Below are 24,246 nucleotides of genomic sequence, written 5' to 3'. Positions count from 1 at the left end.
GTCCATCTAGTCAAAGCTATGGTTTTTCCAGTAGTCATGTATGGATGTGAGAGTGGACTATAAAGAAAGCTGAGCACTGAAGAATTGAACTGTGGTGTTGGAGAAGACTCTTGAGAGTCCCTTGGACTGCAAGGAGATCCAACCAGACCATCCTAAAGGAAATCAGTCCCAAATCTTCATTGGAAGGACTGATGCTGAAGCTGAAACTCCAATCCTTTGGCCACCTGATGTGAAGAACTGACTCATTTGAAAAGACCCTGCTGCTGGGAAAGATTGAAGGTGGGAGGAGAAGGGGTCGAAAGAAGATGAGATGGTTGGATGGCATCACTGACTCAATGGACACAAGTTTAAGTAAAGTCTGGTAGTTGGTGATGGACAGGGAGGCCTGGTGTGCTGCAGTCCATGGGGTAGCAAAGAGTCAGACACGACTGAGAGACTGAACTGAACTGAACTGAGGGAAGATGAACAACTCACCTGGAAATGTACCTTTCAAATGCAAATCAATGAATCTAGAGCCCACGTCCCAACCACCTTCTCTATCAGGCTGTAACCCTAACCCTATCCATCTGCTTTAATCATCCCAGGGCCAGAGGGATGTGTCTGCCCAGGCACAGACAACTAGGGCAGCCCCTCTCCCCCAAAACCTGCTGAGAATTGGCAAACTAGCCAAATCTGAGGTTGCTGACCCTGCCTCACTTGTCCCTTCCCATGGAAATCACATTAAGCCTCTTGCTCACATTTTCCCTGTTCCCTTTGTCTCCTGATCAGCCCTGGTCTTTCTCTACATGTCGTGCTGTGGCTCCTGTTTCTAGGGATCTGTGAGCTCTATACTTATAGTTTTTATAACTTCTTCCTTCATTTTTCTCTGTGTGTGCTATCATACCTGTTTGTAAATATATACCTCCTGCTCTAGCTCTATTCTCACCGAATATCATTTTCCTATTTCACTTCTCATATAACTTGCCCACAGGGAAAGAAAAATGTTAGCAGTCAGAGCAGTGTGAACATCTGGTCTACCTGATAGTTCAATTCCTCATTCTAAAATTAAAAACAGACATTCTGGTTGTATACTTAATTTTCTAGTGAGTTTTTTCAGAATGAGTCAACCTCCCCAGACCAAATGGTTCTCAGACCCTAAAGGGACAAGATGGAGGTCACAATGAGAATGGTGATTAATTCCCTAAACCCAAAGCTACTTTGAGAAGACAGATCTGCATGGTCATCTGCCCTCCTCAATAACATCCATGCTGCCTGGGTGTGGCCTTTCCTCTACACCCTATTCTGAGCTGGTTGATGTATAAAAGCCGGCACCATTCTTGTTGGTCCCATCACATGTCCAGAAATACATATGCTTACTAAGAGCCCTGCCTGTGGTCAGCCTCTTGGATCTGTAAATCGCTCTGGTTGTTGTTTAATCTCTAAGTTACAGTGTCTGACTCAGTGTAACCCCATGGACTGTAACCTGCCAGTCTCCTCTGCCCATAGGATTTCCCAGGCAAGAATACTGCAGTGGGTTGCCATTTTCTTCTCCAGGGCATCTTCCTGACCCAGGGCCTACAACTCCTACTTGGCAGTTGGATTCTTTACCACTGAGTCACTTGGGAAGCCAAGTTGCTCTGGGTGAAACATCAAATAGAAAGTCTGACCAGTGGGGAGAACCTTAGACTTAACTCATCTGAATGGTTGTTCCAGAGAGGACCAGTGAGGACCAGAAAGCCCAGCCAGGACAGGAGTGGACCAGCCTTCCTCCCCATCCTTGTCTCAGCAGCAGGCCCTTTGTTTCCTGGCCACTGGGTCAAGGTCACTCCCAGAGCCAGAGGCAAATGTGCCCTACCCAGCTGCCTGGAAACACCTCCCCGCAGGCTGTTTAGGGAGTTCATTTAAACTGAAGCCTCCAAATAAGCTGCTCTGTCTCTGTGATGCTGTCACTGCAGAACAGTGTTGGAGCCACTGAACAGCCCCATGGGGCATCAGAGGACAGGCAGTTCTCCAGGTAGTCAAGGGAGGGAGCCCTCTGCCCTGCACACCCTGGCCCTCAGTTCAGTTCAGTCCCTCTGTCGTGTCTGACTCTTTGCTACCCCGTGGACTGCAGCATGTCAGGCTTCCCTGTCCATCACCAACTCCTGGAGATTGCTCAAACTCATGTCCATCGAGTCGGTGATGCCATTCAACTATTTCATCCTCTGTAATCCCCTTCTCCTCCTGCCTTCAATCTTTCCCAGCCTCAGGGTCTATTCCAGTGAGTCAGTCCTTTGCATAAAGGTGGCCAAAGCATTGAAGCTTCAGCTTCAGCATCAGTCCTTCCAATGAATATTCAGGATTGATTTCCTTTAGCATTGACTGGTTTGATCTCCTTGCTGTCCAAGGAACCCTCAACAGTCTTCTCTAACACCACAGTTCAAAAGCACAGCCCTCCCCCATCTGTGGGCAGGTTTTCATCATCGCTCTTCCCTTTGCTGGCTGGTAGCCTTGGGAACCACCCTTACCAAGTCTCATGGGCCCTTGTGAAGCTAGGCTGTGGCAAGACCCCTGGGGCCCAGGGCTCCGGGTCTGTTTGTGCACAAATAAAGACCCAGCCACTGAAAAGCTGCTCATCTCACAATGGGGCTGCCAGAGCCTGGGTGGGAATGAACAGAGATTTCTTTGGGCCAGGGACCTTCTAAACAAATAATTAATGGGATGGGTTGGGGCTAAGGGTGCAGGGGGACAGGATCTAAGCCTTGGAGGCCAGTCCCAGTTAACATCCCGAGGGAAGAAAACAGACATGCCCAAGGCAAGCCTGCAAGTCTGGGTCCCCTGCCTGGGGATCCCTGTTAATTATTGTAAATACAAAATACTGGACACACCCAGGTAGGATCTGCATCAGCTTCAGGCAGCTCTAGGACCTTTGAGACAGGCTGTGTCAACTACCCTTCATTTGCGGGCTTGGATGAGAAGAGAGAGGAGCAGTGTGGTACAAAGTGAATGGTCTGGAATCCAGTAGTCTGATGATGCCCTCTCTGTCCCTCTGCCTTGGAGAGCTTTGGACTCACCCTACAGGCATGCAGCTCCAAGGACCACCCTCATATTGGGCTGCAGCTCTGAGCAGATGGGTTTTGATCAGCTATTTTTGAAGGTGTCACTATTCATTATCAGAGTCGTGCTCTCATGCATCATGATTCCTACACTGGGTTCTAATTAGAAATTGGTCCCGCTGACGCTGTCACAGAACCACCACCTACTCCCCCCAGGAGGCCTGAGAGCCCGGAAACTCATCCGCATGGACAGGTTACAGCCAACAAAGGAGTGAGGGAGGAGGAAAGGGTAATAAAATGATAGCGTCACGGAAACATGGTGGCTGGATTTTGAAACAGTCTCATTTCCCCCAAATGCCAAAGATAAACATATTTACTCAAGACGTGTTATTCACAAAATGATTGTTTGCATTTTGATTGTTCCACATTTATAAAACAGTGAAGAATTATACTATCTACTGGAATCTTAGTGAGCTAGGGTTTACTCTTCAGCAATACAGTAAAAGCTGCCCACAGAATTCTAGTTAGAATTACCACAGACTTCAACTTAGACATTTTTTTTCCATTTAGAATTTTGACATCTGTATTTGGATGTTTCCCAAGCATCTCTTACATATTGGGGCTCACACTGAATTTATGACACATCTACACTCTTACTGTTCTTTGTCTCAATAAATATGACTCACCCTTCTCCCTCCCCTTCCAATTACAAAATCCTCTGCCTTCAAAATATACTTAAAATCTACTGAATTTGATGTTGTTCCAACTCTACTGTCTCTCCTGCTCCCCACCACCCTGGTCCAAGTAGCTCTAGTCTGGCGATCCAGGGTACCTCCCACCTGCCCTTCTCCTGCTCGTTCTGTCTTCTCTCTAATTTACTCTGCACAGCAGATAGGGTGAGCTTGTAAAAATAAAAAAATATGGCCACTCCATTGCCGGCTTGGAGTCTGGCAGTAGCCCTCCCCATTCCTCTGGCTGTGCCCCGCTAGCTTTGCTGGCGGCCTCCTCTCTCCCCATCTCCCTCTCACTCACTAACCTCCAGGCAGACTGGCCTCTTCCTCCTGCCTCAAGTTGGTCAAACTCCCACTGCCTCTGGGCCTGCACAGGCTCCTCTCTGTCCCAAGAGGCCTCCCTTCCCACTGTAAATTATCCTGCCTGCTACTGTCCACCAGGACTTCCCTGGTGGCTCAGATGGTAAAGCATCTGTCTCCAACTCGGGAGACCTGGGTTCCATCCCTGAGTTGGGAAGATCCCCTGGAGAAGGAAATGGCAACCCACTCCAGTACTCTTGCCTGGAAAAGTCCATGGACAGAGGAGCCTTGTAGGCTACAGTCCATGGGGTCGCAAAGAGTCGGACACGACTGAGCGACTTCACCTCACTGTCCTTAGCCTGGGCCCCGCTTCCCGAGAAAAGACGTTCTGATCACCCTGACCCAGTTGGCCCCTCTCTGCTACTATCTCCCAGTTCCTAGTTTTTCTTCACAATTCTTTCATCCTGTGAATGATATGTACGGTTCTTTTTCTTCTTTTATTGAGGTATACTCAATTTACAGTTTCTGGTATACAGCAAAGCGATTCAGTTCCACACACACATAAACATATATGCACTTTTTCAGATTCCTTTTCATTACAGGTTATTACAAGACATTGAGTAACATTCCCTGTGCTGTACAGTAGGTCCTACTGTTCATCCATTTTATATATAGAAGTGTGCACCTGTTAATCCCAAAGACCTGATTTATCTCCCCCTCAGAGAGGCCTGGTGTGCTGCCGTCTGTGGGGTCGCAAAGTGTCGGACGTGACTGGGCGACTGAAAAACATTCCCCTTTGGTAACCATAAGTTTGATTTCAAGATCTGTGAGTCTGTTTCTGCTTTGCAACAAAGTTCATGTGTATCATTTTTTGAATTTTTATTTATGTATTATTGGCTGTGCTGAGTCTCGGTTGCTGTGCGTGGGCTTTGTCTGGTCCTTGCTGGGCTTTGTCTGGTCCTTGCTGTGCGTGGGCTTTGTCTGGTCCCTGCTGTGCGTGGGCTTTGTCTGGTCCCTGCTGTGCGTGGGCTTTGTCTGGTCCTTGCTGTGCGTGGGCTTTGTCTGGTCCTTGCTGTGCGTGGGCTTTGTCTAGCTGCAGTGAGCAGGGGCTACGCTCCAGTGGCAGTGCGTGGGCTTCTCACTGCAGCGGCTTCTCTTGCTGTGGAGCACGGCTTCTAGGGGCTGGGCTTCAGTAGTTGTGGCGTATGGGCTTAGTTGCCCTGTGGCATGTGGGATCTTCCCGGATCAGGGATGGAAAAACTGTCCACTGCTGTGGCAGGCAGATTCTTAACCGCTAGACCACCAAGGAAGTCCTGTATCTTGTTTCTATTACAGTCCACATATAAGTGATATCATATGGTATTTGTCTTCTCTGTCTGACTCACTTCACTGAGTATGATAATCTCTAGGACCATCCATGTTGCTGCAAATGGCATTATTTTATTCTTTTTATGGCTGAGTAGTATCTCATCTTCTTTATCCATCCCTCTGTTGGTAGACATTGTGCGGTTCTCTTTCTAACACCCTTCTCTTCATGAGGGCAGAGATATGTTCCTTGGTCAAACTGTGCGCCTGGTGCCTGCTACAGTACTTGGCACACAGTGCTTTGCTGTGCTTAGTAGCTCAGTCATGTCCGATTGTTTGCGACCCCATGGACTGTAGCCCACCCGCTCCTCTGTCCATGGGGATTCTCCAGGCAAGAATTCTGGAGTGGCTTGCCATGCCTCCTCCAGGGGATCTTTCTGACCCAGGAATCAAATCAGTGTTTCGTACTTTGCAGGTGGATTCTTCACCAGCTCAGCTACCAGGGAAGCCCAAAGTAGACATGCAGGAAATATTTGTTGAATGAATGAATGGATGCCTGTGTGAATTAATGAATTCCAGTTCAGCAACTAGGCCAACAGTCCACCAAGTGGACTGAGTGTCAGGATAAAGGAGTGTAAGAACTGCCTAGACAGAAGGGGTGCTTTTCTTCACTGATTTCACACCAATTTGTGGAAATACAACTTTCAGGCACATACTCCTACAAAGTCTTCCAAGAATTGATGGTCGTAACTCTCAGGAGTTGGCATGACTCCCACAGAGAACATAGTGTAAAAGGCTGGCAGACATACGGAAGGAGGGTTCAGAGTCAGTACCAGGACTCTAGTCCTGGTCAGTGTTGCTTTAAACTGAGATTAGCTGCAGCAAGGAGCCCCTCCACCCACTCCCCACCCCCCACCCCGGAACATTCTGGCAGAGGCTAAACCACAAATGTGAGGAAGGTCACGTAGGAGAACCTAGGAAGGAAGCTGTGTTATTCCAAGTGCCCTTTCAATCCGAGACTCTATCGTGTCGACTGATCCAGCCCTTTTCTGACGATGGCCTTCCTCCCAGAGACTCTGAGCCCAGGCTGCCCACAGCTTTTGCTGCCTGCCTCTCTCTTGCTTCCTTACTGCTCAGATTAAGAGCAATTACAGGGACCTACTGAGGCCCAGTTCCTAAGCTGGTCTGAGACAGCCAGATCTTTCATTTCTGATTTAGAATGCAGATATCAAAGTCTGAAGTCATGGTGCTTATCTGAAATAAATGGTTATTGTGGGCTTCTGAAAGTTGAAGAAGCCCACTGATTGAGAGACAGAAAGAGAGACTCAGACAGATGGATGGACAGAGAGAAGGCAGGAAGAAGGAAAGATGAAGCAGAAGGAATATTTGGTCCCTCAGAAGTGATAAGAGCTGTGTGTGTGTGTGTGTGTGTGTGTGTAAGAGACAGAGAGGAGAGGAAGGGGTGGGGAAGGCAAAGTTGGTCCCAACGCCTCACCTTTGTATTCCAGTTTTATTCTGTATGTGGCCCAGATATAATTTTGCATTTTGTATGTTGAAGTGTGAAATGAAAGCTTGAGAATTTTTCTGTTCTTTGCCATCCGTTTCCTGACCAAGGTGGTCTATGCATGTCGTGGGTCTAAGGTCTCTGCTTAGATTTCTGCTGACACCGCCCGAGTCTACCTTAGACACAGTTGATGCTATCGGATGGGACGGTTGCCCTGCTTTCTCTTGCTAATCCATGTGTCCTCTGGAGCAGGGGCTGAAGGGCAGGTGGGAAGGGTCAACAGCACTCCCATCCCCCTGTCCACGATTTCCTCTTTGGCACGTGTGTGTCCAGTTTCCCACAGCCGATACAGCTAGAGAAAAGCAAAGTGAGCACTCTCTTCAGCCTCCAGGCACCCCATTGTGGACCATCTCCTGGGTCGTGCCATCAAACACAGCTTACTGTCAAAGATAAGCTTACTGCCTCACAGTCTGACCTACAACCAGATGTGTTTACTCTGGAAGGTGTGGGTTAAAGCAAAATTGCTAAACCCGTGTATTTTATCAGATTGGAGGTGGCTTCAAGTCACAAAAAGCTGGCAGGGCTCTCTTGTCTGCCTCTGTCGGGGTGAAGGTAGATTGAGGCGGCAGCCACAGATGCTTCTGTGGAGTCGTAGAGTGGGAGAACTGTAAAGAAACTGAGGATTGATCTAACCTGTGTCCCTTATTAAGCATCAGTTGAAATGAACTATATGTAAATACAGCTTCATTGAAAACAAGTAAAAAGTAAGAGAAACTTTTCCTTATATCACATGCCCCACAGTAATTGTGTTAAACACTGCTAAGCATTTTGTATATTTACATAGACATTTTATATAAATGGAATCTTTCCATGCTTATTGTTTTGAGATTTGCTTTTCATTCCTTAAGAATTTATCTGGGATGTCTTTCCATTCAGTATACATTACTCTAACAATTGCAAAATATTCCATGGTAGGGATGTACCTTAGTTTATGCAGTAATTCCCCAGCAATATAGTCCTTTAGTTTGTTTCCAACATTTTATTATTATGAACAGTGTTGCAATTGTCTTTACTTATAATTTTGTAATTATAACAAGCATTTTTTCAAGGCTAGATTTTTAAATTGGAGCTACCATGACAGCATAAATAAAAAATTAGGTATATATGGCCAAATTTTGATCCTTCAAAGATTAACAATTTATCTCCTAGGAATATTGAATGAGAGTGAATATTTTACCACCAAAATTAGGTATTTCCAGTTTTTTAATTTTTGCCAATCACACAAGTAAAAAAAAAAATTGTTGTTTATATTAACTTCTATGCATATATGTCAGGTGTTTATTGGCCTTATATATAAATTATATTATATATAGTTATATATAATATAAATTAATGTTAGTTAATTATCTGCTCTTATCTTTTCTAAAATTTTTTCTATTTATTGATTTGTAAGAACTCCTTCTATATATTATTCATTAAATATTTGTCCATTGCCATATTTTGAATAGTCTTGCTTATTTTTTAAATTTTTACCATTTTTTGTCATAAATTGTTTTAATTTCCAGGTATTCAGAATTGCTTGCCTTTTTCTTTAGGACACTCAGTTTTATTTCTAGTTTAGAAAGGCCTTCTGCATCACAAATTCTTTGCCTATTTTTTAAACACTTGTATATCATTTTGTCCATTTACCTCTTAACCCATTTGGAATTTGTTTTTATATTGATACTGTGAGCATAGTATCTAACTTTATTCTTCTTTAACAGGCCACTTTCTTTGCATAATTTACCGAATAATTAATAAAATAATTTCATTATTTCACTACTGATTTGGAGTGCAAATTTTATCACATATTGAGTTTATGGTATATTTCTTGCCTCTTTTTTAATCCATTGATTTCTTGTTCCAATCATCTAGTCTAGGCTATTAACATTCTGAGTTTTTTCTGGGTTATTTCTTTTTCTTCTATAATAGTTTTATTGAGATATAATTCACATACCATATAACTCACCCATTCACAGTGTGCGATTTAATGACTTTTAGTATAATTATGTATGCTTAGTCTCTCATTCACGTCCGAGTCTTTGCAACCCCATGGCCTGTAGTCCGCCAGGCTCCTCTTTCCATGGGATTCTTCAGGCAAGAATACTGGAGTTGGTAGCGATACCCTTTTCCCGGTGATATTTCTGACCCAGAAATCTAACCCAGGTTTCCAGCATTGTAGGCAGATTCTCTGACATCTGAGCCAGCAATCATAAGCTTGTGCGATTGTCAGCAGAATTAATTTTAGAACATTTTCATTACCCCCCAAAATTCCCCCACCCAATAACAATCACTCTCCATTTCCCCTGAGCTCCCCAGTCCTAGGCAGTAATTGTTTTGCTTTCTGTCTCCATAGATTTGTCTGCTCTGGGCATATCATATAAAAGAAATCATAGAATTCAAGGTCTTTTATACCTCTTTTTTCACTTAGTATAACATTTTAAATTCTCATCCATATCATACACAGCTTGCATCAGTACTGCATTTATTTTTCTTCTTTTAACTTCATTTCATCACCAAATAATATTGCATTATATGAATATACCACATGCTATTTAACCATTCATTGGTTGATGATCTGCTGAGGTTATTTCCAGATTTGGCTATTATGAATATGCTGTGCTTGGTTGCTCAGTTGTGTCTGACTCTCTGCAACCCCATGGCTGTAACTCTCCAGGCTCCTCTGTCCATAGGGATTCTCCAGGCAAGAATACCTGAATGGGTTGCCATGCCCTCCTCCAGGGAATCTTCCCAACCCAGGGATTGAACTCAGGTCTCCCACACTTTAGGCTGATTCTTTACCATCTGAGCCACGAGAGAAGCCCAAGAATACTGCAGTGGGTAGCCTATCCCTTCTCCAGGGGAACTTTCTGACCCAGGAATTGAACCAGGGTCTCCTGCACTGCAGGCAGATTCTTTACCAGCTGAATACTGCTGATAATTTAAATATAATTATGTTTTTCAACACCAAAAACATTTTGCATTGGGGTACAACTGGTTAACAATGTTGTGATAGTTTCAGGTGAACAGCAAAGGGACTCAGCCATACATATATGAGAATTTTCATTTTTTCTCGAGTATATTACTAAAAGCGAAATTTCTGGGTCATATGGTAATGCCATATTTAACCTTTTTGAGGCACTTCCAGACTGTTTTTCTTCAGCATTGTACCATTATCTCCAAGTGACATGGTGGTAAAGAATCTGCCAACCAGTGCAGGAGACGCAGGAGACATGAGTTTGATCCCTGGGTCAGGAAGATCTCATGGAGGAGAAAATGGTAACCCACTCCAGTGTCAGACACGACTGAGCACTCACCCAAGCACAATTTTACTGTTCTACGGGTAGGGTATGAGGCTCTCAATTCCTTCACATCCTGGCCAGCATTTGTTGTGGTCTTATTCATTAGAGACGGTCTCATGGTCATAAAGTAGTATTTCACATCTTATTCATTAGAGACATTCTCATGGTCATGAAGTAGTATTTCACATGGCTTTGACTTGGGCTAATGCTGTTGAGCACCTTCCCATGTGCTGATTGAATGGATGGCAGAGCACACATTGGATGAAAGAAGAGAAACACAGCAGACTGGAGATGCACAGCTGAGACGCGCGATGACTTTCATAACTGCCTGACAATAACAGCATTTACATGTGCTTGAAAAAAAATAATAATGACATCTATTTCCAAGTCAGGCTAGTTCTTAGTCTTCAAGGTCATAATATATCGTGGGCCTTTGTAAATACTCTGTGATGTAAATAATTGAAAATATTGACTTAAGTCCTTTAATTCATTTTTACTTCCTATTCCTTCCCTCTCAATGTACAGATAAGAACTAGGATTCTGGTTTTGCTGCAGCAACTTGCCCATGACACTGGATTATCCAGGAAGAAAGACATGGCCAATGTTAGAATTTTTTTTTTTTTTGACCATTTAATGTCTTACGGCCCCACATACTCTTACAAGATCAATACACTTGCCCAGTCCAGCAAACCTCAAGTGAGTAGTTTCACCATCTTGGAACTATATTTTTAAGATCAACACTGCAAATAACTTGATAAAGGAGGTGGCATTCACTAAAATTAATTTTCGGGTACACTTAGAAACTACCCATTTATGTCGTTAACTGCTCTTCGTCCGAGGGCTTTTCCCCGCTTTTGTATTAGAATACAATTTACAACCATCTGTGGATAGTTGCTGAGGGTTATCCCACTTAATACTTTGCAAATTCTCTTACACAAACCCTCTGTGCCCAGGGCAAAGGGTTAGCACCTCGATCTGAGGGTGCCGAGTGCTGAAGGCTTGGTGGGCATTTAGGCAGATCTCTTCCCAGGACCGTAACGAAGGGTCTTTCTTTTCCCGCCAGAAGAGAGTCTCTATCCTAGCTGACACTAAGTCACCTCATGATCACAATGATAAATTTCTACTGCCTGAGATTGCTGAGTTTGGCAAATCTCTTCAACACAGTAACAGTTGCTAAGCAAAAGGCCCAGCTGTGGCCTTTTTTTTTTTTTTTTTTGGCTCCTGGAACAATACAGCGGGCATTATTCACCCCTTAGAAAAAGGCTATTAAAACATCCCACAAGACAGTCAATTACACGAAGCAGGGGCCTGCAGGAGAAGACTAAACATTCCACAGCCAAATATGATGATCTGGTACTAACCCCTGTTTCCTGAAAGCCTAATTTATTTCTCATCTCTCAATTAAAGTGAAGCTTTAAGCAAAAAGTGATGTTATCCTGGCTGGGCTTAGTGTTCCAATACCAGGGATGTTACTCTCACTTTCTCTGCTGAGTTTGGTTGGGGCGATTTTAATAATTAACCACAAAATTCTTCTCAAAGTCTCAATTATTATATAGCTTTTTAGTATTTTACCTCCAAGATTTAACATCATAGACAGAGATGCTAGGAGGAATTCTAAGATCATGTAGCAAAAAGGTTTGCTAAAGAGAGTAAAACTGGAGTCAGGCATCTCTGTCTGGTTGAGTCTGAAATGTTCCCCATTACCTGTTTATCATATTTGTCTTCCAGACAAGATGATATTCATTGGGAAGCCTGTCTACCCTTTGCACCCCTGGCAGACATTGCTAATCCATCACAGATTTCTCTATTGTCATAGAATCCTTCCCTCCATTAGGCCCAGACAGCCACTATAAATTGGTCAAATCTGTCATGCTCTGTGAAACTTATATGCTTTGAGGGACATACATTCTTTTGTTTTTTTTGATGGAAGTATTCCAGGTGTTAAAAAAAAGTGTAAAACCACTGTTCTATTAAAAGTCTCTCATTTTAGATATTAAAAAGAAATACCAGGTCAAGAACACACAAGTTTATGGCGAAAATAAAAATTTCAGCTATGACCTCAGACTAGGACATTTTATCTTGCCTCTTGTCTGAAGCCTCACTACATCTTTATGGCTGTCTACAAATGATTATCTCTTTAGAATGATCTGCCCAATGCGTAGAATGCTTTTACCTGCATGGACAGTTGGCCCTCCAAAGCCTCCACGTCAGTGAGCTCAGCCAACTATGGATTAAAAACATTGAAAAAAATTCCAGAAGGTTTCAAAAAGCAAAACTTGAATTTGCAGCATGCTGGCAACTATTTACATAGTGTTCACACTGTGTTTTTCAACTACTTACATACCATTTATACTGCAACCCAGAGGTGATTTAAAGACTACAAGAGGATGTCCATAGGTTATATGCAAATACTGCAACATGCTATACAAAGAATTTGAGCATCTGCAGATTTAACTTATATGCAGAGTACATCACGAGAAACGCTGGGCTGCAAGAAGCGCAAGCTGGAATCAAGATTTCCGGGAGAAATATCAGCAACCTCAGTTATACAGATGACACTTCCCTGGTGGCTCAGATGGTAAAGTGTTTGTCTACAATGTGGGAGACCCGGGTTCAATCCCTGGGTTGGGAAGATCCCCTGGAGAAGGAAATGGCAATCCACTCCAGGACTATTGCCTGGGAAATCCCATGGACAGAGGAGCCTGGTAGGCTACAGTCCATGGGATCGCAAAGAGTCGGACATGACTGAGCAACTTCACTATACACTATATCCACCCTTATGGCAGAAAGTGAAGAGGAACTAAAAAGCCTCTTGATTAAAGTGAAAGAGGAGAGTGAAAAAGTTGGCTTAAAGCTCAACATTCAGAAAACTAAGATCATGGCATCTGGTCCCATCACTTCATAGCAAATGGATGGGGAAACTGTCAGACTGCAGATGGTGACTGCAGCCATGAAATTAAAAGATGCTTACTCCTTGGAAGGAAAGTTATGACCAACCTAGACAGCATATTAAAAAGCAGAGATATTACTTTGCCAACAAAGGTCTGTCTAGTCAAGGCTATGGTTTTTCCTGTGGTCATGTATGGATGTGAGAGTTGGACTGTGAAGAAAGCTGAGTGCTGAAGAATTGATGCTTTTGAACTGTGGTGTTGGAGAAGACTCTTGAGAGTCCCTTGGACTGCAAGGAGATACAACCTTCTAAAGGAGATCAGTCCTGGGTGTTCATTGGAAAGACTGATGCTAAAGCTGAAATTCCAATACTTTGGCCACCTCATGTGAAATGTTGACTCATTGGAAAAGACCCTGATGCTGGGAGGGATTGGGGGCAGGAGGAGAAGGGGACGACAGAGGATGAGATGGCTGGATGGCATCACCGACTCGATGGACATGAGTTTGAGTAAACTTCGGGATTTGGTGATGGACAGGGAGGCCTGGTGTGCTGTGATTCATGTGGTCGCAAAGAGTCGGACACGACTGAGTGACTGAACTAAACAGATTTGGGGATCCATGAAACAATCCCTTGCAGATTCCAGGGGTCAACTGTAAATGGTTCATCCTTTGACTAAGAGTGGTAACTGACAAAGCTAAAGATAATTCTCCTCTTGCAGTTCCACAAGTTCAGGACACACATTTGTTAACACAGACCTTGCACCCAGCTGAGAAGAGGAAGACGTGGTGGGGGAGTGGAGAGAAAAAAGGAATGACCTCACTGAACATGGTATGTCCAGTACTTTACACGTGTTGCTTCATCAAACTCTGACGTAACTCCGACAGAAACTGAATGACTGCACAGGGAGACCAATATCCCATTTAACAGAGAAGGGAACAGGCTGGACAGATAAAGAAACATGTCTAAGATCACATAGTTAGTAAGACCTTTGTCTAGATTTAAACCCCAAATGATTATCACAGAGCTTGTGCTTTTGCAACTTTAAGTAATGTACAAATTTGCTTTCAGAAAAATAACTTTCCATAATTTTGAGTATAAACTCACAAATCTCCTGGTTTCTGTGGAGCCCAACTTGAGAAACCCCACATAAGGAAGTGACATGCTATTAGCTGGTAGAACAAAATAGCAAAGTAGTTAGGAGCTACTAGCTCTGAGGTCAAATGGCCAGCTGGGTCCAGCTCCAGCCCTTCTGGCTGTGTACCTCAGGGCAGGTCACATAGCATCTCTGTGCCTGTTTCCTTCTCTGTGAAAGGCAAGTGATAATAGCCAACCTGCAGGGTTTCTGTGAAGATAAAACCAGCACCTACATTAAAAGTTATGAAGAAAGATACCTAGTGTGCTGTGCTATGCTTAGTCGTGTTCAACTCTTTGCAACCCCATAGACTGTAGCCCGCCAGGCTCTTCTGTCCATGGGGATTCTCCAGGTAAGAATACTGGAGTGGGTTGCCATGCCCTCCTCCAGGGGATCTTTCCAAACCAGGGATCGAACCCTGATCTCCTGCATTGCAGGCATATTTTTTTTTTTAACCATCTGAGCCACCAGGAAAGCCCAAGAACACTGGGGTGCGTAGCCTGTCCCTTCTTTGGGGGATCTTCCTGACCCAGGAATAGAACTTGGGTCACCTGCACTGCAGGTGGATTCTTTACCCGCTGAGCTACCAGGGAAGCCCCATCTAATGTACCATTAGGGAAACAAATGTATGCAGCGCTAATGTTTAACTGGGAACAAAATGAAACACAGAAACCAGGCTGGAGTCATGAGCTGATGATCAGAAAGTACATATCGATTGTTTTTAATAGTATTAGGAAAATGGTTACACAATTAAAAAAAAAAAGTTAAGTATGGGAGAATTGTGACAAATAAGACAGTCTCAGCATTCTGATTGCTGAGAACATATCTTCCTAGCCTAATTTGAGAAATACTGCAAAGAATTTATTTGTTAAAATATTGAGCCAAACTTAGCTCCCATCCATTAAACAGGAGGCTTGCACAATTCACATCCTCTTGCTTATGACTGTGAAAGAATTCTGAAGAGACAAGTTCAGCCCTGGAAATGAGGCTAGTCTGCCACAAACAAAAGCATAGAACTCTAACTAGTGAGCTGATTGTGCAGTGTGGCCTATTTGCAGACATGGGCTCAAGCCCAGCATTGACAGAATTCAGAGCCTGAGGGAAAGGTCTGGATCCCAGGACACTCATACCAGTCACAGTGTTGGATGCAGACTCCAAGCTCCTTGCCCCTCTCTCAGTCCTGGATCCTCGAGTCTTCCTGCAAGTTTTCCAGCTCTTTGTCACCCAAGAGATCCAGGAAATGTTATGTTATGCCAGCTCTATGGCTCTGATTGGAAGCAGAAACCATTTCACCTATTTGAAACAATTGATGATTATACAACAAAGAAAAAATACAAGAAGCAGGATAGTGGGCACTCAATTACCCAGTCACCAGCGTCATTTGCCTCTTCTTCAGCACTCAGCCATCTCGGTTCATACTTATTTCTAAGTTCACTTGCATCTAGAAAACAGTTGGAGAGCATCGGGAATTTTCGCAGGAAAATTCAGAAATTTAGCAGCTTGTTGATGGCAGTGGGCAGAGTTCAAGAAAATTTTGGGCACACGATAGTGTGTGGAAATCAATGAGGTGGAAATGAAAGCGTCCTCATCATTTCAATCGGGTCAATCCATTCACTGAGCTAGCTGGTTGTGATGTAGAAAGGACCCCAGAAAACCTACCGGTGCAATTGGCATTTGAGAAGGTGTGATATAGACAGCTAATATCAGCCCCCAAGGCTAAGGCCAAATACTTGTTTTAACGGCCAGGAATAAAGGGCATGGCTCTTTACATCTTCCCTCACAAATTGAGGGTTATCTGCCTCCTTTGTCTTCCCTATAAGGCCTCTTGTTAAAAATTCAGGAATGATGCCAGCTACCAAGGTAGACAGATCTGGAGTATATGACAAATAAAGTAATCTAGCACTATTATTCACTGCAGACATGTTGCTTCTAGGCTATTTTATGGCTCATTTTCAAAGCATCATCCGTATCCAAAAAAGGGAAAGGTGGTTCTTATGTCTAGGGTAGTTACAATGGTCTGCAGCGAATGGGGTTCCTGTGACAAAGCAATCAACTTTTCCATGGTTGGCAGGTGAGTAAATTGGGTTTTACTAGGAGTTATTAAATATGGTTTTTGACTGATTTACTACCTTCTGGGTTTCCATGGAAGTCAAGCATATAAACACAGCCAGCCAGCAGCATTAATCTTTTCCTCTTAATTCGTTGTCATTTCCAAAGTGCAGACAGACAGGGAGCAGCCATGATGATGAGACAGAGATGTGGAATGTTGGGGCTGCCCCTTTAACACAGACCAGAGCATCTGTGGGTGGCAGGCATTGCCCCAGCTCTTGCAGTCATAGCAGAGCTGGTCCAGTCTTCCTCTTATCGAGATGTACAGTGGTCCAGGGCTTCCCTAGACAGGGACATCCTGGGATCTTCTGGTTGTCCCTTGCAAAGGTGGTCCCCACTCTGGGCCCTTGTACTCCCTGCCTGTGCTGACCTGCCTGTGCTGAAAGTCTGTGCTGACCCTTGAGCCCCATTTGTCCTGATAAGATGGCCCCATGCTTGTGTCTGGGAGGTTTACTCTCCTTCTGGTCAGGCCACCATGCCCTTTCCCCTCTGCAGCCCTCCCATCTCCAAGTTTCCTTCCTTATCTCTGCAGAAAGACCAATGCCAGGAGTAAGATAAAATTAGAGTGATGTTTCATCCACTCTTGATCCCAACTGACCTTCAGCTCTCTTTGCCACGGTTGCTGTAAGAACCTGAGCTGCACTGTCCCACCGTGGCTGGGCCATTCCCCCATCTTACTCAGGACACCGAAGCCCTGCCCTCTGGAGATCAGGGCCAGTCAGCAGCAACCCCTTAAACCTCGACTTCCTGTTGGAAATTCCTCTGTCATCCAGTTAAAGCAGACCCGGCCCTGTCCCAAGGACCAGAGATGCGAGTGTTTCTCTGTCTTCCCTGACACTCACTCATGTCACCAGCCCCAGAGATGACACACATACTTCATCCAACATCCTTGTCCCTGATAAAGATCTTGTAATGAATATTTTCCAATAAACAGTCATTGAAAAAAAGTCAGTGGTTGGTTGAAAGGACAAAGCAGATGTCTCATGGTTGGAATTTGTTTAATTAGTTTTAATAATAATAATAATAATTAGAATTGTGCCAAGCACTTTACCTTTATATTTAATCCTTCTAAAAACAAGATGGCTACTGTTATCAGGCCTATTTAACAGACGAGGGAATAAAAGCACAGAGAGGCTGAAGACCTTGCCCAGGATCACGTGGCAGGTCCACGGCAGAGCTGTTTTGGACCCCAGGCAAGCCACCTTCAAAGTTCATAACCATATGTTAGGAGGGTCACAAGTGTGACACTTCATGGATATTCACAACCAGGGATTTTTCCGTCTTCTCCATGAATGAAACCTGCTGAGAGCAGGGACTTCAGAGGATGCTTGTTCACTGTACCCCTCTTTGACTTAGCCCTGCCCACTGGGCTGCTGCCTGAACGCCTGCAGGTGGAGCTGCTCCCGGGGTTTGGGCCAACAGTCCCAGGGCCCTGCGGGCATCAGTCATGCCCTCTCCAGGGCCTCAGACCAGCTGGCGGGCCCCGGCTCCAGGCCTCCTGCCTGGGTCACTGGTTTAAGTGTTCACCTTCCCCTGCGTCCTCAGAGCTTGGTCCCCTCAGACAACTATTCTGGCACCAGAACACCTGTCTGCAGACCAATCAGTCAGCCTAATGATCTGACTCCCTCATCCCCCAGAGCCGGTGGCCCCCTCTTGAGACAGGCTGGGACTTGGAACCTGGAATCGTTTGCTGCATGCTTGCACCTGGACAAACGTCTCCTTGAGCTACACAATACAAAGAAACTACATGGGACTAAAGACAACTGAGTGTGTACACAGTTAAGACAAATTGTGGACAAGATACAAAAAGACTGAAAACCAGCTGTACTTCCAAGAGCTGGGAGCCAAAACAGGGTCCTGAGCATGCCCACTGCACATAGCACCACCAAAGGGGTGGGCAAACCACCAAGCTACCCCTCCCGCCTGACCCCTGGACACACCCCTACACTCTCTGCATGCAAGGAACCAGCTGGCCCCTCCCCTCAGCAAGCAAGCCAGGGAACCTGCTGTTTGTTCTCATTCTCTGCTGCTGTGATAAAGCCTTACTTGAATTTCTTGTCTAGCCTCTGGTGAATTTCTTGTCTAGCCTCTGGTAAATTTCTATCAATTAAGGAAGCTGGGAACCCTGGTTGATAACACTTTTCCGAAAGTCCCAAATGCTCTCCTCCTGGAAAGGCCCATATTTGCCCATGAACCTCGTTCTGGATTGTCCTTGAGTTATTGTTGGTATTAATATTATTACAGCTAATGAATTACCCTGTGAGACAGACTCTATTATCATTTTCATTTTATCAAGGAGAAATCTGGGGTTTGGGAGCAGTTACCCAAACTGTCAATTACCCCCGGTCACCCATGTGGCATGTAGCAGTGGTGGGGTTCAAATCCAGGCAGCCTGGCTCCAAAGTCACTACTCTGCTTCTCGAATCTTCATTATTAGGTGGTAGACCAAGGGTTCCCTACTAAAGAATGATCATCCACCCCTACTGCCCCAGGAGGCTCTCCAGAAGCCTTACCCAACACCTACCCAAGCTTAGCCAGTGCTTGTGTCTGGTTGGGGTAGGGACCTCCAACCTGCCATGGATCCAGGGCAGATCCATGACTGTCTGGCTCCTGCCACTGGGTGGCCTCTTTGCCCTGAGGCCAGCTGATGGTTTACCTTTGTTTCCTCCATAGCATTTGATATCTGGTAGGTGCTGAAGAAACTTTGTTGAATGAATCTTCATCACCTTATTAAGAGCATGGCTTTGGAGGGAAAGTTACTTGTTGTAAAACAAACTTTAGAAAGGTAAAAGTATGACTAAGTACTTTTCTCACTCCTAGTAAGAGAAAAAGTGAGAAAAAATTATTTAAGCAAACTGAGAAAAAGTTGGAAGAATACAGGAAAAAGAGAAAAAGCGTAAAGAAACCCCATAAATCACAGCAGCATTATTTGTACCTACATTGTCCTTCTTTCTTTTATGTCCTTGGCACCAAACAATTCATCATTCCTGTTTCATGCTTAGTGTTCAAAAATAGCACCTGGCCCAAAGTTTGAATGGGAGATAGTTTAGAAAGAATAGCAAAGTATTGAACCATCTGAAGATTCCCAACTTTTCTGTAGTGTCCCTGCCCTCATCCCACCTGGCGCCATTGCCCTGCATTGATAGAGTAACAGAAAGTGGGGGCTTCCCTGGTGGCTCAGCGGTAAAGAATCCACCTCTCAGTGCAGGAGATGCAGCTTCGATCCCTGGGTCGGGAAGATCCCCTGGAGGAGAAAATGGAAACCCACTCTAGTACTCTTACCTGGAAAATCCCATGTGCAGAGGAGACAACAGGCTACAGGCCATGGGGTTACAAAGAGTCGAACACAACTGAGCGACTAACACTTTGATTTTTGTTCAGCACAAGGAAGAGATTTTAATTCATCTGTGTTTGGCCCATGTAAACAATTACTCAGTTTTAGAGTCCAAGACTCTCTGATGCTGATGAAGACATGATTAACATTTTAAAGATTGCCTCCTCTCTCCCCTTATTCTTTGATTATGAAGGATTTATTGCTAGGAGATGACAAGCACAAACCAGAGGAAACAAAGTAAAGGTTGATGGTGCCGGGTCACTGCCACTGATGCTGGCCTCCAGGGACTGCCCGGCTAGAAGCCAGTTTACACTCTGAAAGCTCAGAGAAACTTAAGCCCTGCCAGGTGAGAAGTTAAAAGTGGGAAGAAATGCAGAACATTTTGTGCACCGTGTAAGGGGGCCCAGCTCCCTGAGCTTTAATTATTTTAGAAGGTGTTCCTCTCCCCTTATCCCCCTTTGCAAGGTGGGGCCCCATGCCCTGTCTCTCCACTTGCAAAGCAGGCCATCTATTTCATGGTAGACAAAGCTCTTGGAAGAGGAACAACAAGACCAGATAATAAACCATGGCAGTAAAGTTTCCAGAGCTAAATAGCTTAGATTCATGACTCACATAATCTGCCCCGGCCACAGAGTATAGTCCATCAACAAGTTCGTTTTCTTCCCACTTAAGCACAAACTTCTAGTCTTTTCTGATTGCTGTTCAAGTTCAAAGTGTCAGTGCAAATGTTAATTGCCCCTTCAGATTGTATGTGTAGATTTCTTCCTAGTTCTTTCCCAGCAGTATTAGCATTCAACAGGTGCCGAAGTATAGCTCAGAAAGTATAAAACTACTGCCTCAAGGCAGCAGTCCATAAGTGCAGAGAATAGATGTCCTTCTTAAGACCAGTGAACAGAGACTGAAACTTGTCTGTCTCCATGCACACAAGACTCTAAAGTGCTTCTCAGCACTGAGGGTATTTGTCCAGTAGCCATTGCCAAGACTTCACATGACAAGTGCCCTGTATAATTTACAAAGTCCTGGGTGGACATCTATTATCTGTCCATCTACCACCCTCTGGTTCTACTACTCCATCTTCTGGGATTTTTCTAACCTCATCTCCCCCATAAGGTTCCTGTAGGAAAACCCATGTTTCACAGACCATGTCCCTCTGCCCTGCAATTGATTGAGTGAAGGTTGGTCACCTGACCTTAGGTGGGCCAAACAGAGGCCTTTCTTGTAATTCTGGGGAGCAAAGTCAATTCTCTGTTGGTAAAACAATCGATGTGAAAGTTGGGAGTTGTCACTGACTTTGGGTTCTGACATATGCAGGAAATTAATCTCTAGGGAAATCTCCAGAGAGGCAAGAAGTGAAGAGAAAGTTCTGGGAGCATTTCAGCCCCTGGTTCTAGGAGCTCCTGGGCTTGGCTCTCCTCTCTTCTTTCAATTACAGTGCATGAGATCTTCCAGCATTCTTTTAAAAAATTCCCCATTTTGCCTAAAAATGGGAGTTTTGCATTTTGAAACCAAAATAGCTTTGATGGTATCTCATTTTAGTCTCCCAACAGTCCTGTCCAGCATGTATTAATTTTGGAAATAATAAACACAAGGCCCAGAGAGGTCGAGTTTGTATGGGAAAGTCATGTAGCTCATACAAGGCAAAAGTAGGACCCAATCTGGTCTGGACATTTCAGGTCCAGTGTTTCTCTCTTTCCTTCCAGCTGTGTCCTGAGAAGCCCTCTGCCTGCTGCCTGCAGTGCAATGCCCTTGGTTCTCCAATCCTTGGCAGCCTGCAGGCTTGGACAGGAGTGCCTCTGAGAGCGGTGCAATTATAAAAGGAGGGTCTATTCCCTCAGCATGCTCTTCTGTCAGCCTCATTTGCAAGGTTCTCTCCAGCTCCTGCCACCGTCACTTAGATTTCCATTCATCAGCTCGGCTGCAGATGGTGTCATCCGCTGGGATGTTGCTGGTTATTAACTATCTCCAGTATTCTCACCTGGGAACATGTGCCAGCTGACTTAGACTTTGGGTGAATTATACATCCACCCAGCACCATTTCTCTGGGCCAGATCTTTCCCGAGACCCCATAAATGTAGGCCCATTCCAGTGCCCACGTACCCTGACTTAGGGTTTCTAATTCGACTAGAAGTTCTCTGTGTTGTCTTCTCTTCCAAAGAAACTGCAGGCTTGTCCAAGGAGAGCTGAAGCCTGTAGCTACCTGGGCTCCAGCTGTTTGGGCACAGCCCGTCTTGCCCTGCAGCCCCTCCCATCTGTCCAGGCCACTCCCATCTGCCCTGGTCCCTCCTGCTTCTCTGGGCCCCTTCAACCTGTCCTGGACTCTCCTGTCTACCCTGGCCCTTCGCACCCTCCAAGGAGCGACAATAGCATCAGCAGCCAGGGAACAATACAGCTTTGCCCTCATCACAGCTCATTAGGAACTGAAGAGAAACACCTTGGAAAAGGTGGCTTTGAAGGATCAAGTCTGAACCTGAGGGCAATGAGCCCATTAGAAAGAGCCTGCCCTATCCTTGGCTCCTCACTCTCTTTCCCCTTTCTTTCTGGTTGGGAATCTGGCTGAGACCCAGGAAGGGGCTGGCCAGACTCGCTATTTCTGGCCTGTCATGGTGAGGAATTAGGACTAGTATGGTTCAGCCGAGGGGAATGAAAATTAGGATATTTTGTGGATACTTTGTCTCTTTTTCAAAGCTCTATGCTGGGGGAGAAACAAGGATTAACCATACACTTTCAAGCAAAGAAGATCATTTTGTAAAAGAAAAAAAAAATCCATATAGTTACTCTTTCTCAGTTTTACTTTATCTATGGAGATCCTGGTCCTTCTTGATCCTCTGTACATCCACACTGGTGAAGCAATATGACTTCAGTTGTCCAAGGGTGTCCTCCAGAGCAAGTCAGCAGTGAAGGAAGAGAAGCCATGCTCCTCAGTCAAGGACTCTGGTCCATTTGTAAATGTGCCTGGCAGCCTTCAAATATAGGTCTAGGTCACGTGTCCTGCCCACCAGTGAGATAATTGTCCTTTCTTTGGATGAAATCTCAAGTGTTTCCTCATAGTCATACAGTTTCACAAATTATAATTATCCATTGGAGAACTTGGTAGGGAAATTAAAATGGAGGTAGTCTTGTTCAGGCTTCAGAAGTAGGAAAGCAGGCCTCTGACCAACTTCTGACCTTGCCTGGTGCCTACCTGGAAGACATGCCTGCCTGCAAGCATACCAGTTGTCACCAGCAAGTCAAGCAGCGCCTTAGACAAGAAAGAGAGTGGGTCTTGGAATCTCTTAAGCTCCTCAGGTCCTGCCCAGTGCCCCGGGGTCTAAGAAGTCTTATGATTCACACGGTGAAGCAAGAAGCATTGTAAAAGTTAAAACCAGAGCTGCATTTTTGCAGGCAAACTGATGATGATACAGGTTTGAAGCCTGGAATTATAAGCAGGAGCCCCCTAAACTGCGATTTGAAGTCTCACTTGTGGGATGGATGCACCACCCAGGACCCTTTCCCAGCTGGGACTCCAGATTGCTGTCATTCTGGCCTTTGCAACAATGTTCAAGTTTGCATGTAAGTTGACACAATTTGGTGTTGTGTACACTGTTAGTTCTGTCTATTGTTTCTGTTTCTTTTCTTTTAATGACTGTATATTGAAATTAAGTCAAATAATCTTCTTTTAAAAAGTTGAAATTGCTTGTTTGTGTGTTATGAGTGGTTTCTTTTGTTAATGAATCCTTTGAACCTAAAAGGAAAGCTAAACTTTTGAAAAAAACAGAGCTGAGCCTTGAACTCTGCTGCTGCTGCTAAGTTGCTTCAGTCGTGTCCAACTCTGTGCGACCCCATGGACTGCAGCCTACCAGGCTTCTCCATCCATGGGATTTTCCAGGCAACAGTACTGGAGTGGGGTGCCATTGCCTTCTCCTGTCTTGAACTCTAGCTCTACCCAAAAGGAACTGAAGGACCATCTGGTGCCAGACTACAGCTTAAAATGACAAAGTTACGCTGCTTCAAGACAGGATGTCCAGAAGACAGAACACCATATTTCATGGTGATATTTGGAGAAAGGAGATCATTCACAACCCTGTGATCTTCAGGAAGTCCAAGAACCAAAGGTCCATGTTCTTTGGTTCCAAACAAAGAACAGTCACTGTTCTGAGCAGCTTCCAAAGGTCCCACTGAGCTCTCCTTTCATAGCTCTTAGTGTATCAGAGATGTGACTTCCCCTCCAAACTTCCATCTTAGACATTCCTGGAAGAATGATCTGAGCCCAAATTTCTAATGTTTGCATGCCTCTCACTTAGATGATGCACAGTCAAACCTCAGTCGCATGGAAATATGAAATAGGGAGATTAGGCAAGCAGTTTGTTACAAGAAGGCTAGAAATCAGAAGCAGCAACAATAATACTAGTTAAATTTACTGAGTACTCACTTTATGCCTTATGACTTCACTGGTGGCTCAGACAGTAAAAGCGTCTGCCTACAATGCGGGAGACCCAGGTTCAATCTGTGGGTCAGGAAGATCTCCTGGAGAAGGAAATGGCAACTCACTCCAATAGTCTTCCCTGGAAAATCCCATGGACGGAGCAGCCTGGTGGGCTACAAGTCCA

This window comes from Bos javanicus, chromosome 28 (assembly GCF_032452875.1).
Source record: "Bos javanicus breed banteng chromosome 28, ARS-OSU_banteng_1.0, whole genome shotgun sequence".
Taxonomy (NCBI): domain Eukaryota; kingdom Metazoa; phylum Chordata; class Mammalia; order Artiodactyla; family Bovidae; genus Bos; species Bos javanicus.
This window is presented reverse-complemented; position numbering follows the sequence as displayed.